We start from the raw sequence: 16,143 nt of genomic DNA, 5'->3' as shown, positions 1-16,143 counted from the left end.
AAATCCAGGTCTATCAATCTGGTATCTGAGATGAACTGGTTTTTCATGTTCATTCAATTCACCCTCTGCCTCTGGGGATACCCGGTAAGCCTTGGATTGCTTTCCTGCAACAACAAAAAAAAAAGTGAGAGATGAAAACCGGAAGCAAAGAGCACTGATCCTGCTCAGGGAGATCAAGGGCCCAGCGGGGCTTTGGCTGGGACAGGAATCTGCCAACCCAGAACATTCTGCCCCTCGCCTGCCCTCCGACATTCCAGTCCAACTTGTTTCCCCGGACATGACATTCCGTCTCCCGCTTTGCACATGCTGTCCCCAAGGCTGGAAAATGCCTTCTCTTCATCCCTGGTTCTTAAAACCCTTTCAGCACTTGGCTCTGACTGCACCTACAAGAGGCCTTTCCTGATCCTCAGTTTCCCTTACCTGATGACTTTATCTTTATTTTGTATTGATTTAGGATCATTGATACACACCTTGGAGGACATCAGATCTAACTCTTTCCTTTCCCAGAGAAGGGAACTGAGACACAGAAAGTTAAAAAAAAAAAAAAAAAAAAAAATATATATATATATATATATATATATATATATATATATATATATATATATATATATAATATATGAGTTTAAATAAATATATATATAATTGTACCTCAACTGTATACACACATATATACATATGTGTGTATACAGTTGAGGTACAATTGTTATTTCCTGCTTTTCATTTTTTAACAAAAAGTTTGGGGATCCAGCAAAGACAAGGGAATGAAAAATGGTTTTATTTAATGAGTTCCTGCAAGATGACTGTCTCTAGAATGGTCAACAAGTTTTTTTGGTTAGTTGTCATTGAAACTTCCAAAACAACAGTGACAACAACCCAAAAAACATTTATACATTGCCTTATACTTTACAAAGCACACACAATATTTCATTTGAAACTCCAAGTTTTACAAGTATGTTACAGATTGGAAAATAGGATCAGAAAGGCACTCCAATATCCTGATAATCATGGTATTGGGGAAGGGACATTAGCTAGGGAGATTGTGGTTGGTGATTCTCACTGGATGGGTTATTGAGTTTTTCTATGCAGGATAGAAATGCCTTTTGATAGTTGATCTTGCAACCTGACAACCAATCCCCAATATCACTGGGATGTAGAGAGAGCAAATCATATTAAGGCTAAATATTTTCTTATTCACCACTTCAGACCAAAGTGAGCAACTATCAGTTCTTTTGAGTACCTTGGAGGAGAAGAAGGCAAAAGAATCTTTTTCTGGGGGTAGAGTTAAGCCTTTAAAAGTTATAATGGTCCTTGAGTTCATATAACTTGGACCTGAAATAGCGGATGACTTGGAAATTGGTTTGGGAGGGGGAGTTTTATTGATTCATTTTTCTTTTGTTTTTTATAATAACCCTGTCTCTGATCCCCTGTGAACCTTCCTTGATCTAAGGTGTACCTGAATGAAATTCTACTCTGTTACACAAATGGTCATCCAGATTTAAGAGCTCCCACATGATGTGGTTAGAACTCTGGTTCTGGCTCTCAGAGCCTATCTCACTTAGACTTGTCCCTGAGAACTCCAGGGTATCCTGAGTGGAGTTTGGGGCAGGGTTTTTTTCTCAGCTGCTGTTGGTCTGAGTCCCCATCAGCTGTGTTCCCCCCACTGTTATGCTTGGGACTGGCATCCCAGTTCCATTCGCCTCCTTAACATGAGGAAACATTCACAATGGTGGTGCACTGGGTAAGTGTCAGGCCTGGGGTCAAGAAAATCCGATTTCAAATCTGATGTCACATACATACAAGGGAAAGTCCCTCAATCCTGTTTGCTTCAATTCCTCATCTGTAAGATGAGCTAGAGAAGGAAATAGAAGAAGAAATCCCCAAATGGGGTCATGATGAATTGTACGTGACTGAAACAACTGAACAATAACAATTAACTTTAAAGATATAGCAAGAAAAAAACATTTCCCCCAATATCTCCCATAGAAACCTGAATCAAAACTTAACTCAATTTTTATATAACTTTGGTTCCACTGAATTCACATTTATCGCTAGATGTCTTTCTGTTGGGCTGGAGTCCTAGAGATCACTCCTAAAAATCACCTTTTATTTCTTGGGGCTGCGTTGGCTCTGGCACACTGATTACCTTTTGAACTCACCAGGTTGTAAGTCCCCTTTTCTTCACTTAAAAGGAAAACGAACGAATTAAAAAAGCTGAGCTGAGAAGTAGGTGACCTGGTAGATAGAATACCAGACCTGGGATCAGGAAGATCAAATCTGGCCTCAAACACTTACTAGCTGGGTGATGTTGAGTAAGTCATTCTCTACTTCTGTTTCCCCAATTATACAAGGGAAATGATCATAGTATCTCCCTTCCAGGGCCTCAAATGAGATAAAGTTTGTGAAGTGCTCACCTGGTGCATAATAGTACTCCTAGCATGTGGAAGTATGATAGATAAATATAGGTGTGTGTATATATATGCATTTATATTTTTTGATAGAAAAAGAGATGTGTGTGTATATATATGTGCATAAATATTTCTTTCTCTCATATATATATATATATATATACGTACACACACACACAAATTTATTTATTTATGTGCTTGTCTATTTATTTATTTATTCCCTTTCCTTTCCTTATTTTTCAGAACCACATGGCCTTAGAATTGGATTTCTTCTCTGGTACCAGGGTCTCTCACAAGATATTATGAACAAAAGTTACTGAACAAAGCCAAATGCATGGAGGCAGAGAAAGCAGCCTTTCTTACAGGGTTAGTCACCCCAAACAGCATCTACTCAGGCTCTGAGCTACCTCTCTACTGGGTTATCACATGGCTTCCATTAGCAAGCCCTTAGTGTCCTAGCTAGGGTGAGACTCAAGGGTGAGGAATCTGATGGGGTCTCCACCCGCGACAGGGTCCCAAGGAGAAAGCCATTCCCTTCCGAGGCAGCCCCGAGATTTGTCCAACGCTGGACACAATCTAGGCAGGTACTGCCAACTGGGCTCACTCCATTCCCTTGATCTGCCAAACTAGTTAACTTGTCATAAGAGGAAATAAAATGAATCTGCTAGGACCAGTTTCTGATTAGCCCCTGCAGGCTGATGGTGATCACTACTTCCCCTTTCTAAATGCTGACAAATCATTCCTTTAATAATGTGTTTTAGAAGTCAGGCTGGAATTGCAGGCAAGCTGCCTGCTGTTGTTTAAAGACTACTCCCTCTTCGGAAAATTGGTTTAACATTTGCTTTTCTCCAGTCTGAGGGAGCTGCTCATTTTCCAAAAGAGCAGTGCAGCCATTACATGTCCTGCTTCTTTTAGTGCCTCGAGAAATACTTCTGCCAGAGATGGTGACCTGAATTCACTGACCAGCATCTCTCCCATCCAGCCCCTTTCCACTGGTACAGCCTCTACCCTAGTCCAGGACCTCCTTGCTTTGCACCTGGACAATTGCAATAGCATCCTATTTGCTCCCTCTGAATGCATTTTCTCTCCCTTTCATTATCCACCCAGCTGCTACAATATATTCTTAAAACAGAGATACAACAATGAGATGACTCAGACTAGTTGCAATGATCTTGTGATGAGGAGTCATCTCCATCCAGAGAGAGGACTCTGGGAATTGAGTGTGGATCACAACATGCATTTTCACTTCTTTCACTGTTGTTTGCTGGAACTTTGTTTTCTTTCTCATTTTTCTCCCTTTTTGATCAGATATTTTCTTGTTGTATAAATATGTTTGCGCATATTGGATTTAACATATTTTTTTTTTACCATGTTTAACATATATTGGATTACTTGCCATCTAGAGGAAGAGGTGAGGAGGAAGGGGGGAAAGTTAGAATACAAAGTTTTGCAAGGGTCAATGTTGAAAAATTATCCTTGCTTATGCTTTGAAAATAAAAAAGCTTCAATTAAAAAAAAAAAAAACAGAAATAGACCCATATTACCTTTCCTTCTCAAAAATATGCAATAGCTTTCTATTGGCCCTTGGATTAAAATACAAATCTATCAGCCATATATGGCAACTTTCTACAACCTGTATACCTTTCCAGTTGTGTTTCATATTACTCATCTTCATATATTTTCCATTCCAAACAAAGTGGATTGCTACTGTCCCCAGAGCCTGATAGTCCATTTCTTGCCTCATTGCCCTCATGCAGAGGCTACATTCCCTCTTCATCCTTCAATTATGGGATTTCTTCAAGTACAACTTGCCACTTCTTACACTGTGCCCTCAGTTACTGGATTTCTCTCTCCTTTCTTTCTGTGTGTCTCTTGTCTGTCTCTGACTATTTCTGTGTTTTTGTGTCTGTATGTGTCCCTTTCTCTGTTCGAACTTTGTTATTACTTTGTACAATCCTATAAAGTCTCCCTTGGGGAATTTGGTTGGTATAGCAGCAAATTTGTTTTGTAATATCATTACTTTCCCTCTATTGTAAGTCAGTCATTCAACACTGCATATTCCCCTTCTTAAATATTTCTAATAATATTTTTCATTGTAGATATAGGTTCTGTGCCTGTATCTTAGTACATTTTTCTACTATAGGATGTAAAATATAGCACATATTTTAAATGGTCAAAGAATAGTAAAAAGAGTTTCTTAAAAAAAACTACAAATAATCAATGACCAAGTAAAAATTTGTTGAAAATCACTTAATAAAGGAATATAAATTAAAACAAACAAAAGGCATTAAATTACATCTATGAAATTTGAAAAAAAAAAAAAAATAGGGACAGCTACCTCAGGTTTAAGACATTCGGTGGGTCTGTATACCTATAATTATAACTCACAAACCGCCATCTATGAGTGTACCTTTTCAGAGTCAGCCAGTTAGCTTGACAGAGAATTACTCATCATAGCCTGGAAGATTTATAATAGAACATCTCCCTTCCCCCATAAATTTAGGGCCTACTCGCCCACTAATATGCATACAATTAGTGAGGATGATGAGGTCTTGGGTAATCAGGTGGGCGGGAGAAAGTCTAAATCTCTGTAAACAATCTGAAAGCCTAGCTACTCCCTAAGGCAAGCAAGGAGCAGCACTGATAAGATTATAAGTGAATGCTTTTGATTTTGTTTGGGCCTTTTGTTCCCAAAGTGGACTTTCACTTAGAGTCCAAGAAAACCCACCTTATTGTATCCAATTAGAAAGTCAAATTATAGTGTCAACTCCTCCCAAGGTTATATTTCACCTTGTAAAAAATCTGCTTTTACTGTAGATCTTGCTAACTCTTTTTAGGGTGCTACACTCCTTTTTAGGGACTCTCTTTCCCCTACCAACTCCTTGGCTGACATCTCTGTGAATTTAGCCTGCCGGTCCATGACATACTCCCACTAATAGTGCCTTCTTCCTGGCTAATTGTGAGTTCCACTAAGGAACTTGTCTTTCCTCTTGTTAATTATTAAAGCCCTTTACCTTGCTAACTGCTCTTAGCAGCATAATAAAATCTCTGATCCTTCACTTGGGGATCTCTGCCTCCAAATTCTCCTGAGACATCTGGAGACAGTGTATAACTCCAATATACGTCCCTTTCCTGGGTACCAGCTCTCCAAGGGCTCCATAGAAGGTTGTGGTTCAGGAAGTGAAGATCTTGAATTCACTTCTCCAGCCCATAGTTTACAGCCACATGTTCTGCTGCCATATGGCAATGGCAATGGGTAAGGAAGAGGGGAAAGGAGAAAGAAATCTCCATGGATGCCTTCTTCTAGGGGCCGGAGGCTAAGATCTAGATGAGAGAGATGAGTCTCTTCTTGATTACCTCAGCCAGAGGGATTTCTATTCTTTTTAAACTCAGTTTCACAGGAACAATTCCCTTATCAATGAGTAGATAAGAAAAGTACCAAGAAAAATCTCTGTCTTTCTTACCTCTCAGCCTTGTTTTCTGACTTCTCTCAAACCCATCTGGGGTTTTCTTGACAAAGATACTGGAGTATTTGCCATTTTCTTCTCCAGTTCATTTTATAGATATTGAAGCTAAGACAAACGGGGTGAAGTGACTTGCCCAGGGTCACACAGCTACTAATTGTCTTAAATTGGAATCTAGGAAAGTGAGTCTTCCTGTCTCTAGCCACTTAATCAATTAGATGCTTATAAACAAATAAGTTACTTGAAGTCTTAATTTACTTACATCTGCTTTAATTTATTTAATTTAACTTACAAACTTCAACTTAATGTTCAATATCATTTAACTCAGTCAAGTAAATGGATTTCAATCATTCTGGTCTCAGTTGATCCCTCCTCCCAAACCAAGAGTCTACCAAGAGACTAGACTGAGATGAAGTTGAATTACAAGTTTGGTGGGAGTTGCAAGCTTCTGAACTCTTACCTCTTTTCTCTGCTTTGTCCAGGAAGGACATTGGTTGCAAGATCCTGGCAGATTAGATCAAAATTAATGATAGACAATGTCTTAATTGTCATGTATTTAATTGTCATGTACACAAATGATTTCTCTAATGAGACTGTAAATTCTTTAGCTTAGTAATTTAAAAAAATTCTTCAGGATATCAGTTATATAACAGATACTTAATAAATTGCCTTCTTGTTGAATAAAGAATAAATAAATATCAGTAAAGAAGTGATTAGGAAAGAAAATTTCAATATATGGTGTTTTAAAATGCAATTCATGTCTAGATATAAGTTCATATTTAAATATATTAGATAATCTACGTGGTGCAGTGGATAGAGAGCTGGACTATGGCCTTGAACACTTACCAGCTAAGTGACTGTGGGCAAATCATTTAACCCTGTTTGCCTTAGCTTCCTCCTGTGTAAAATGAGAGGGTAAAAGTAATAGCAATCTACTCCCGCATTTCTGCCTCCCTCCCAAGTGGGGACGCAAAGAATTGAACAAGCCTGAACAATAATAGCAACAAAACTAAAAACTAGACATAATATATATTTTCTCTGCTATTTGGGCACATATATGCATCAGTACAGATCATTTGGCATAAGGTCTCTCAAAAAAAAAAAAAAAGAGAATGATTCTTCTTAAGAATCCAGGGAAACTAAAGTTAAAAATAGAAAGTATGTCTAATAGGATTTGTGTCAATCAGAAGAGAAAGCCTGAAGCCCAGGTGAGTGATAGAATTCTTTTTTTTTTTTTTTTTTGCATGCCTCTGAATCAGCGAAGGAAAAAATTGGAATGTCTGTAGCTAAAGGCTTTTATAAACATATTATTTGATTTTTTTGTAGTTGAGAGGAATAATGGTCCATGTACCATCCCAAATGCAGTCTTAGTCTTGCATTTCCCTTCTGAGTTTTTGTTTTTAATGAATTTCATTATTGATTCTTGAATCTAATTTTACATGTTGCAAAGCTAACAAGGGTATACAAACTAATCTTTAAGAAAAAAAAAAGTTCAATAAAACTTTTTTCCTTAATGTTAATGTTTTAATGTTTAGAAAGAAAGTAAACTTCTTTGCAAGATGCATACTTAAAATGTATTTGTCAGAAGACTCCGTATTTTTTTTTAGTCTACAGTTGCCCAGTTTTATTTGGTATCATGTTTCTCTGCAGTGAAGCATATAGGAAAACATCTCCCTCACTTTTCCATTCTTGCTGCGTGCCTGAATCCAGTGCCATCAATCAGTCCAAGAATGTTTTCACAGGTCAGTCCCCCTGTGGTCTTTCAGCTAAAGTATCCTCGTTTGACCTGGTAACCAGATAACCTTGTTGTTCTGGCCAACCCAGGAGTGGAATTCCTTATTCATAGTTCTGGGGAAATCAGATTAAGATCTATATTAACTCTGTCATGCCTTTCGGAAGCTCAGCCAGCAAATTTGTAGCACATTTCTACTGTGTCTAATAAGGCTCTGTGCTGGGTTTTGGCAGCCGATTACCAGGGAATGACATGTAATCATGAAAAAAGTCCTGGGTCACATGTCTGGGCTTAAAAAATATTGGAACGAATGAAATGAAAATGCTGGTTCTGAAATAAATGGATCTGTCTAGTCTCATTTTGTTTGGTTTTGCTCTAGACCTTTGTTCCATTTACCTTTCCAGGGTTATCATATTACTACTGGGCCTTCAACATAGTTTTACATTTTAACTAGACTGGATCATTGATTATCAGAGGTAGGAATAGTAGGTAGAGCACTGGACTTGGAGTAAGAAAACATGCATTTAACTGTGTGTCCCCCAACTGGCAGCCTGAGACTGTTTCCTCAACTGCAGAAGGAAGGTTTGGTCTAGGTGGTCTCGAACATCCCTTCATCCTCTATATCTCAGATACTTTGAGGTCTTGTCCTGCCCTTCCCTGTTTCTGGCATTTACCTAATCATCCCTGATGCTTGGAAAAGAATCCCTTCAGACTGTCACCTGTTGAAATGCCTCCCTTCCTTCAATTCCACAGCTCCCATCCCATCACCACTCCCACTGTTTCTATTTGGTCCTTCCTTTATTCTCCAACTAAAAGTGAATTCTACTTCTTTAAATCTATATTTGGCTTTCTTCTACATATTTATTATATATTATAACATAGTACAGTTATATTCCTACCTGATTTCCTTAGTACATTATAAACTTCTTGAGGGCAGGGACCATATCTCATTTTATATTTGTATATCCAGTTAATTGTACATAATAGGTCATTTAATAAATAATTGTTTGATTTAATTCTATTTTTATCAGAATCTGTGTATAGGTTTTTGGGGAAAGATGACAAGAAGTTGATATATATTTGCTATAGTTATATAGGTGATACCCTCTGTCCATTTTATTAATAAAATAAGTTGCATTCTAATAGTTTATCTGAAAGTCAGCTGTTTGAAACTAGTAATATATTTTGTAACAGAAACAGTCATGGATATTGTGATTATAATTTCAAGTACCTTACAATGATTATTGAACTCCTATGTACCTATCTTATGGAAAAGACTCAAGCTTGAGTCCAGAGAAAGTCAGGCAAACTCTCTTCCTCTTTGTGGAAAGATTTCTTTTCTCTAGAAGAGATCTAGGCTCTGAGTAACATGCCTATTACACATGAGTCCCCCCCATCCCGGGTTCTTTCTGCCTCTTTTTCACTATTATTTGAATCTCTTTCAATAGATGCAGTTGTTCTTTTCTCAGGAGATGATGGCAGTTTCTCAGCAGCTGGACCAGGAGAGATTTGAAGGTATTATAGCTTTTTCACTCAGGACCCCGTATGGTTCCAGGTTGTTAACTCTCTGCTGGAGAGTCATTCCTTCTTTTAAGGAAATGGTTCATGTTTTTCAGTACTTGAATGAATGAATGAATAGTTTTTGTACTGAGGGCCCAGATTGCTATTTAATGTATCTACGACCCTACCCTCCAAACATGCCATGGGAACTTCCTTCTTCTTACCCTACTCAGAGGAGCTTCTATTTTCCACTCCTGAAGGAACTGGGTACAATTTCCCATGTTTCTTCTTGTGTTCCAGCTCCTACAGAGGATGCTTTCCGCTTGCTCATGGCACTTTTGAGATCTACTTGTCTTTTCTTTTTGGAATCTCCCTCTGATGCAGCTGAACCAGACCATACGAATTACATTGGAATTTCTCCGAATCTTGAGAAAACACTGGAAGCAAAAAGAGTTTAAGGGAGAAAGCTGGAGGATGCTTCCCCACAAGGTTCTGGGACATGCACAGAAGCAGGAGCATCAGAAGGGGAAGAAAGAAGCCTTTAGTAAATTAAGGATTCCAGACAGTCCATTTTCTGGGTAATAATGTATCACAGGGAAGGAATCCTTTCTACTGCTCACATTAACTATAGGTTAAACTGACTGAAGCATCAAGACTAGTAGAAATTGGATTAGTGTGGGATGCTTCTTGTTTAGAAAAGCTTTGAAATATTTAAGCATCCCTCTGACAGCTTCTTATGGGGCTGAAGCTGCCTGGTAGGCTTGTCAGAGGAAGACCTTTACCTTTAAATTGCTGGTCATTACACATAGCAATGGAATTTCTGAAGTCTTCCTCCTTTCCACTGTAAGCCCTAGAATTTCTTAACCATGCGAGGTCCCTCAGTGGGGCACAGTTGTGCTGATTCCCAAAGTTCATTTTAACAACCTTGGATCAGGGTCTATGAGTATCATCGGTGCTGAGAGGCTATTCTTACCTAAAGTCTTGTCTATTTTCAATTAATAAATGGATTTAGCAATGTCAAATAATGGAACACGTTCTGTATTCCATGAATATTTTCTAAACCAAAAACCTGTCAGTCTTTGTTTTTTGCAAGTTGCTTGGTAACCACCTTCCTATTCTTATATTGGATATATATTTTAAGATTGATGAGATAACATGAACTGCAAGGTCCAAAGCACTCACTCTCTCTGTCTCTGTCTCTCTATTTTAAGAAAATAATGGAATGGAAAAAGCACTAGATTAGAAGCCAGACGAACTGAGTTTCTGTCTCAACTTCTAATAAAAATGCTGGACAAATCATATATTCTCTCTGAGCTTCAAGCTCTTAATCTATAAAGTGAAGATGTAAACCCTTTCTCTGTCTGCCTGCCTCAACGAATCAAAGGATTAAATAGATGTTTCACTGGAAGGGACTTTAGAAACCAGCAAGTCCAGTCTCCTCATTTTACATATGAGGAAACTGAGGATCTAAGAAATTAAGTGTATTACCTGACGTCACACAGTTGATAATAGGGTTCCTATGAAGACCAAATGAAATTTAAAAGCATTTATAATTCTATAAAGTTGTATGTAAGTGCAGGGTATTATTATTTGTCAAAACCTGTAATTTCATCTGTTTAGAAACTTCCTCCACCAGAGAAAATGCAATTTATCTGTAACTTATCAATTTAGAGAATCAAATTGTTCACACAGCCAGTAACCATCAGTTGTTGAAATTGAACTCAAGTTGAGAACCCGAGATTGATCTTCTAACCATTGTGCATTGTTATCTCTTAAGATATCATTATTATTGTTATCATTACTTATTGAAAAATGAACAGTAATACATAAATCTCATGCTTCTGTTTTATCTGTTCCCAAAACTTTTTTCTTCTAATATAGATGTTCCCCAACATCTTTGAAAAACTTTTTATTAAATTATTTTTTAACTTAATTTTTCTCAAAAAAAGGAAGGAAAAGGAGATGGAATGAAGAATGCAGGGGAAAAAATAAAAAATAGGAAAGAAGGAAATAAATAGGGAGAAAGAAAAAAAAGAAGAAAGAAGAAGAAAATCAAGAAAGGAAGGAAGGAAAAAAGAAAGGAAAATAAAAGAAAGACCTTGTACACAAATATAGTCAAGCAAAACAAAACAAAATATTGGTCATGTCCAAAATGCATCTTTTATTCTGCATATTAATCTATTATTCTTCTGATTGTAAGCTGGGTGGCTTTCTTCCTTATCAGTTCTTTGGAATCATGGTTGATAAGTTAGCTGATCTTTCAAAAATTATTATTTTTTCTAATATTGATGCTATAACACAAATTCCTTCCTTCTTTCTTTCTTTCTTTCTTTCCCTACTCTCCCTCTGCCCATTCTTCTACCTATGGATGCTCTGCCCAAAGGAATATAAATTTTGATTCCTGAAACCTCACAGGAGAGCTTTGGGTTTACAAGTTACATTTCTATTAAGGACCATGCCTTAGACCAAAGCTTCTTGAACTTTTTCCACTCATAACCTCTTTTCACTCAAGAAATTTTTATTTAATCCAAGGTATTTAGAAATATAAAATAGGTATACAAATCAAACATTTACTAATAATAAATCATAAAGAAATGTAATTTTAACCCTTTAAAATTTTTAAAATAGATTTTTATTTTCAAAATACATGCAAAGATAGTTTTCAACATTCAGCCTTGCAAAAACTTGTATTCCAAATTTTTCTCGCTTTTTCCTCCACTCTCTCCCCCAGACAGCAAGTAATCCAATATAGGTTAAATGTGTAGTTCTTCTAAATATATTTCTACATTTATCATGCTGCACATGAAAAAAACAGATCAAAAAGAAAAAAATAAGAAAGGAAAAAAAGCAAACAACAACAAAAAAGGTGGAAACACTATGTTGTGATCCACATTCAGTTTCCATAGCCAAAAGGATGTATTTTAAAATAATTGTTTAATATACCATATAATTTTGCTATTTATTAAAGCTGAAATTTGCATGCTAATGGGTATGCTTGTTTATTTTTACATAATGAATTAAATTTTGGTGGAATATTTGATACTTTTTACCATTGCCAAATTTTTCAGGACCCTCACATGTTCCCATATGGAGTCTTGCTCTAGAATTTAAGAAGTTTTGCCTTAAAGCCAAATCATTCTGCTCTCATTGATTAGTCAACAATAAGTTCCAGCCCAAACCTCACTTGGGCATTGTTCAGGCTAGGATGGCTCAGAATGAATGTAAGTGGCAATTATTTCTATTTTGGCCAGAAACTCTGAGGGTCTTCCCCTCCCCAATTTTTTTTATTTTTGACTATGTAAAAATGGCCATTCTTTGCCTCTTTTCTTACCTAGACTTAATGACTGAAGGGTATTGCCTCAGTCAAAGCGAGGTCCAGGAAAGAGTTTGCTTAAAGAAGGCCAGCATCTCCCACTGCATCCAAGGCCATCTCTAATTGTCCTGGTTTATGTCTGGTCATTGGACCCAGATGGCTCTGGAGGGGAAAGTAAGACTGGTGGCTTTATAAGACCCTGGATCACTTAACTCCAATTAACTATCTTGATTCTCCAGAGCTAAGAACGAACAACAGTCTTCCACTGGAAGCTGGGTGGACAGCAGGTAGAGTGCTGGGTCTGGGATCAGGATGACCCAGCTTTCTGATTTCAAATATGGCCTCAGATACTTCCCAGTTGTGTGACTCTAGGCTGGTTACTTAACCCTGTTTACCTCAGTTTCTTAGCTATAAAATGAGCTGGAGAAGGAAGTGGTCAACTTCTCTGACAAGAAAACTCCAAATGAGGTTATAAAGAGTTGGACGAGATTGAAATGACTGAACAATAAGCCACAGTTTTTTCAACCATTCCCCAGTTGATAGATACCCACTTTGTTTCCAGTTGTTGGTTTTTTTGTTTGTTTGTTTGTTTTGTTTTGTTTTTTTAACCACAAAAAGAGCCACTATATTTTTTGGAAAAACTATTTTTTTTTTTCCCCCAAATTTATTTTAAGGAAACAAAATAAGAAAAAGGCTTTCTTTCTTTCTTTCTTTCTTTCTTTTTTTCTTGGAAGAGAACTTTATTTTTTTCCCCAAATTTATTTTCTTTGAAGAAACAGAATAACAAAAAGTATATTTTTGTACCTACAGGACCTTTTGCTCTTTCTTTTATTTCTTTGGGGTTAGGTTTTGCAGTGGGTCAAAGGGCATGCCCAGTATAGTGACTTTTTGTGCATGATTCCAAATTGCTTTCCAAAATGATCAGGCCAATTAACACAATTCCTACAGTGCATTAATATGCCTGTTTTCTCACAGTTCCTACAACATTTGTTGTTTTCTTTCTCTTTTTTTGGTCATTTTTGTTGTCACATTCCTGATGGGTGTGAGGTAGAACCTTAAAATTGTAAAATCTGTATTTCTCTAACTATTTGTATTTTGGGGCTTTTTAAGGGGCTTATAAGAAGTCTGAGTTTCTTTCCTTGAAAACTGTCTGCTCATATACTTAGACCATTTATCATTTGAAATATGCAGCTTATATTTTTATCTATCTGGAGCTAAAAGATCATATCATTGACAAATTAGAGAAATAGATAAAAAACATCTTTTGTATTTAGGGATAGGAGAAGAGTTCATAACTAAACAAAGGATAAAGAATCACAGAAAATAAAATGGGACAACTTTGTACATAAAAGTAAAACATTTTTTGCACAAAGAGATCCAACATACTTAAGAAAGGAAAATTAATTGGGTAAAAAAATATTTGCACCAAGTTTGTTTGTTAAATTTCTTATTTCTAAGATATTTACATATATATATATATTTGTGTACCTATCTATCTGGAACTGATTCAAATTAACTCAACTTCTTTTTCTGTGGGAGTTCTAACTTTTAAATTTCCTAGTTTTAGATGCTAAGTAAAGCAAATAGAACCAGACGAACATTGTACACAGCAACAAGATTATACAATGATCAATTCTGATGGACGTGGCTCTTTTCATCAATGAGGTGCTTCAGGCCAGTTCCAATAGATTTGTGATGGAGAGAGCCCTCCATTTCCAGAGAGGGGACTACGGGGACTGAGTGTGCTATCTTTAATCACTATATCTCTACCCTTCGTGGCTAAACTTGAGCTGTCCACACAGAGTGCCTCTCTTTTCATCTCTCTTCCCAACCCTCAGCCACAAGGCTTCTGTCATTATTCAATTAAACTGCCATCTCCAAAGTTATCAATGATCATTTAATTGCCCAATCTAACGAACTTTCCTTTAAGCAATATTTGATACTACCGCACTGATCCCTTCTCCTTGATATTGTCTTCTCTTTAGGATTTTTATCCTCCCCTGTCTGTCCAACTACAACTCAGCCTTATTTATCTAGGTCATGGCTGTTAGCTGTGTGGATAGGTACACATACATATATAGGTATATATCTTAGAACCCTCTCCTCTCCCTATACTATCTTCCCTGTCTTGGATTTCTTCCCACCCCAATTCATTCTTACCTCACCTATCAATGTGATGTTCTAAAGCACAGGACCATGTCATCTCCCCTCATCTCCCTTACTTAGAAATCTCCAGTGAGTCCCTATCACCTCCAGCATCAAATAAAAAAGTCATCTGGCTTTTAAAGTCTTTTAAATCTGTCCCCTTTCCTTTTTTTTTCCTGCCTTTTTATTCCCCTTCACATATTCTATGTTCCTGTTAACTAACTCTGCATTATTATTTTTTTCAACGTGAACATTTACGGTAAGCTCAGAAATTGATGAATCTCACAAATCCAGACTTGATTTATGCTTTTGTAAAATGTCTGGACTTAAGAAAAGGGCAAGGTGTCCCACCCATCCTGAGCTTGGATCTACAACTGTTCTACCTCAGTCCTGGATACTCAAACACCTTCTCACCTTCTTCTCGGCTTCCTCCACTCTCTGATGAGAGCAATAGATGCTAGAATACTCAATTTTACTCAAAGCCTTCCTTATGAGGGCAAAACCTGAACTTTCTAGTTCATTTTCTACCTTCATTGTTTTAATTCCATGGAACATGGTCCAAAATGACCCTAGGCTCCCTCATGATCTCTGCTTTCTAGCTTCTTTTCCCCTTTGGAATATAAGATTCTTAAGTTGCAGGGATTATCTTTTTTATTTGTATACCCAGCATCTAGCACATGGCAAACCCTTAAAAAAAAGCTTAATTGCATGTTTATTGAAAATGTTAACAATGCAGACTAAATTTAAAAGTGTCTCCTGGACAATTTTTTTTTTTTTTCAGGGAGCTGGTGACTCACGATTGACAATAATTCTAACAGTCTTTTCACTTCTCACGACTGTCTACAGGATGATTTGTCTTTCTTCAAGACTCAGTTGGAATCCCTCTTTCAACAGGAAGCCCTCCATTCCTCATTACTTTCTTTTCCAAATTATTGTTGTTCAGTGAGGTTTTCTTAGCAAAGATACTGGAGAGATTTGCCATTTCCTTCTCCAGGTCATTTTACAGATGAAGCAAAATGGGGTTGAGTGACCAGGCCAGGGTCACACAGCTAGGAAGGACCTAAGGGCGAAGTACTCTCCATTTTGCCACCTAACTTGCCCCAATAATTCTAAGATCACCTTCCATTTAATCTGGATGTATTTTATAAGTGCCTAAGTATTTACAGACTCTCTCCCTTCCTGGAATGTGAGCTTCTAGAGAGCAGGAACTTGGGGCCTTTTTCTGTATCTCCAGTGCTAAAAACAGAATGTTTAATCAGTATTTATTGACCAACTGAATGTACCATTGCCTAACATTTGGAAAGCACTACATACACTATCTCAAATGCATTTGAAGTTCACAATAATCCTTTGGGACAAGGGCTAAAAGCATAATTATCACCATTTCACAGGTGACCAAACTAAGGCTCCAAGGAATTAATTGATTTTTTTTTTTTGGTGGCAATTAGCTGATAAATAACAAAAGCAATTTATCTAGTATCTGGGGCAGAATTTGAATCCAGATCTTCTAGGCCCTGTCTTCCCCTAGCAGCACAGAACACTGACTCATGCTTCTATCAGGTTTGTAGAATCAGTCTTAGTACT

The 16,143-nt window shown here is 37.1% G+C and overlaps 1 long non-coding RNA gene across 1 annotated transcript; it reads right to left on the bottom strand.

Moving 5' to 3' along the window:
• Positions 1-88: 88 nt before the first annotated feature.
• On the bottom strand, positions 89-9,533 carry LOC141543700 (uncharacterized). Its single transcript, XR_012482493.1, has 3 exons — positions 9,326-9,533; positions 1,794-1,849; positions 89-104 (listed from the first exon to the last, which is right to left on the bottom strand). It is a non-coding gene; the product is annotated as an uncharacterized LOC141543700 (long non-coding RNA).
• Positions 9,534-16,143: the final 6,610 nt, after the last annotated feature.

The sequence above is a fragment of the Sminthopsis crassicaudata genome, chromosome 5, assembly GCF_048593235.1.
Source record: "Sminthopsis crassicaudata isolate SCR6 chromosome 5, ASM4859323v1, whole genome shotgun sequence".
NCBI classification, from domain to species: domain Eukaryota; kingdom Metazoa; phylum Chordata; class Mammalia; order Dasyuromorphia; family Dasyuridae; genus Sminthopsis; species Sminthopsis crassicaudata.
The sequence above is the reverse complement of the archived record's forward strand: the minus strand, read 5'-3'. Positions and strand labels throughout refer to the sequence as shown.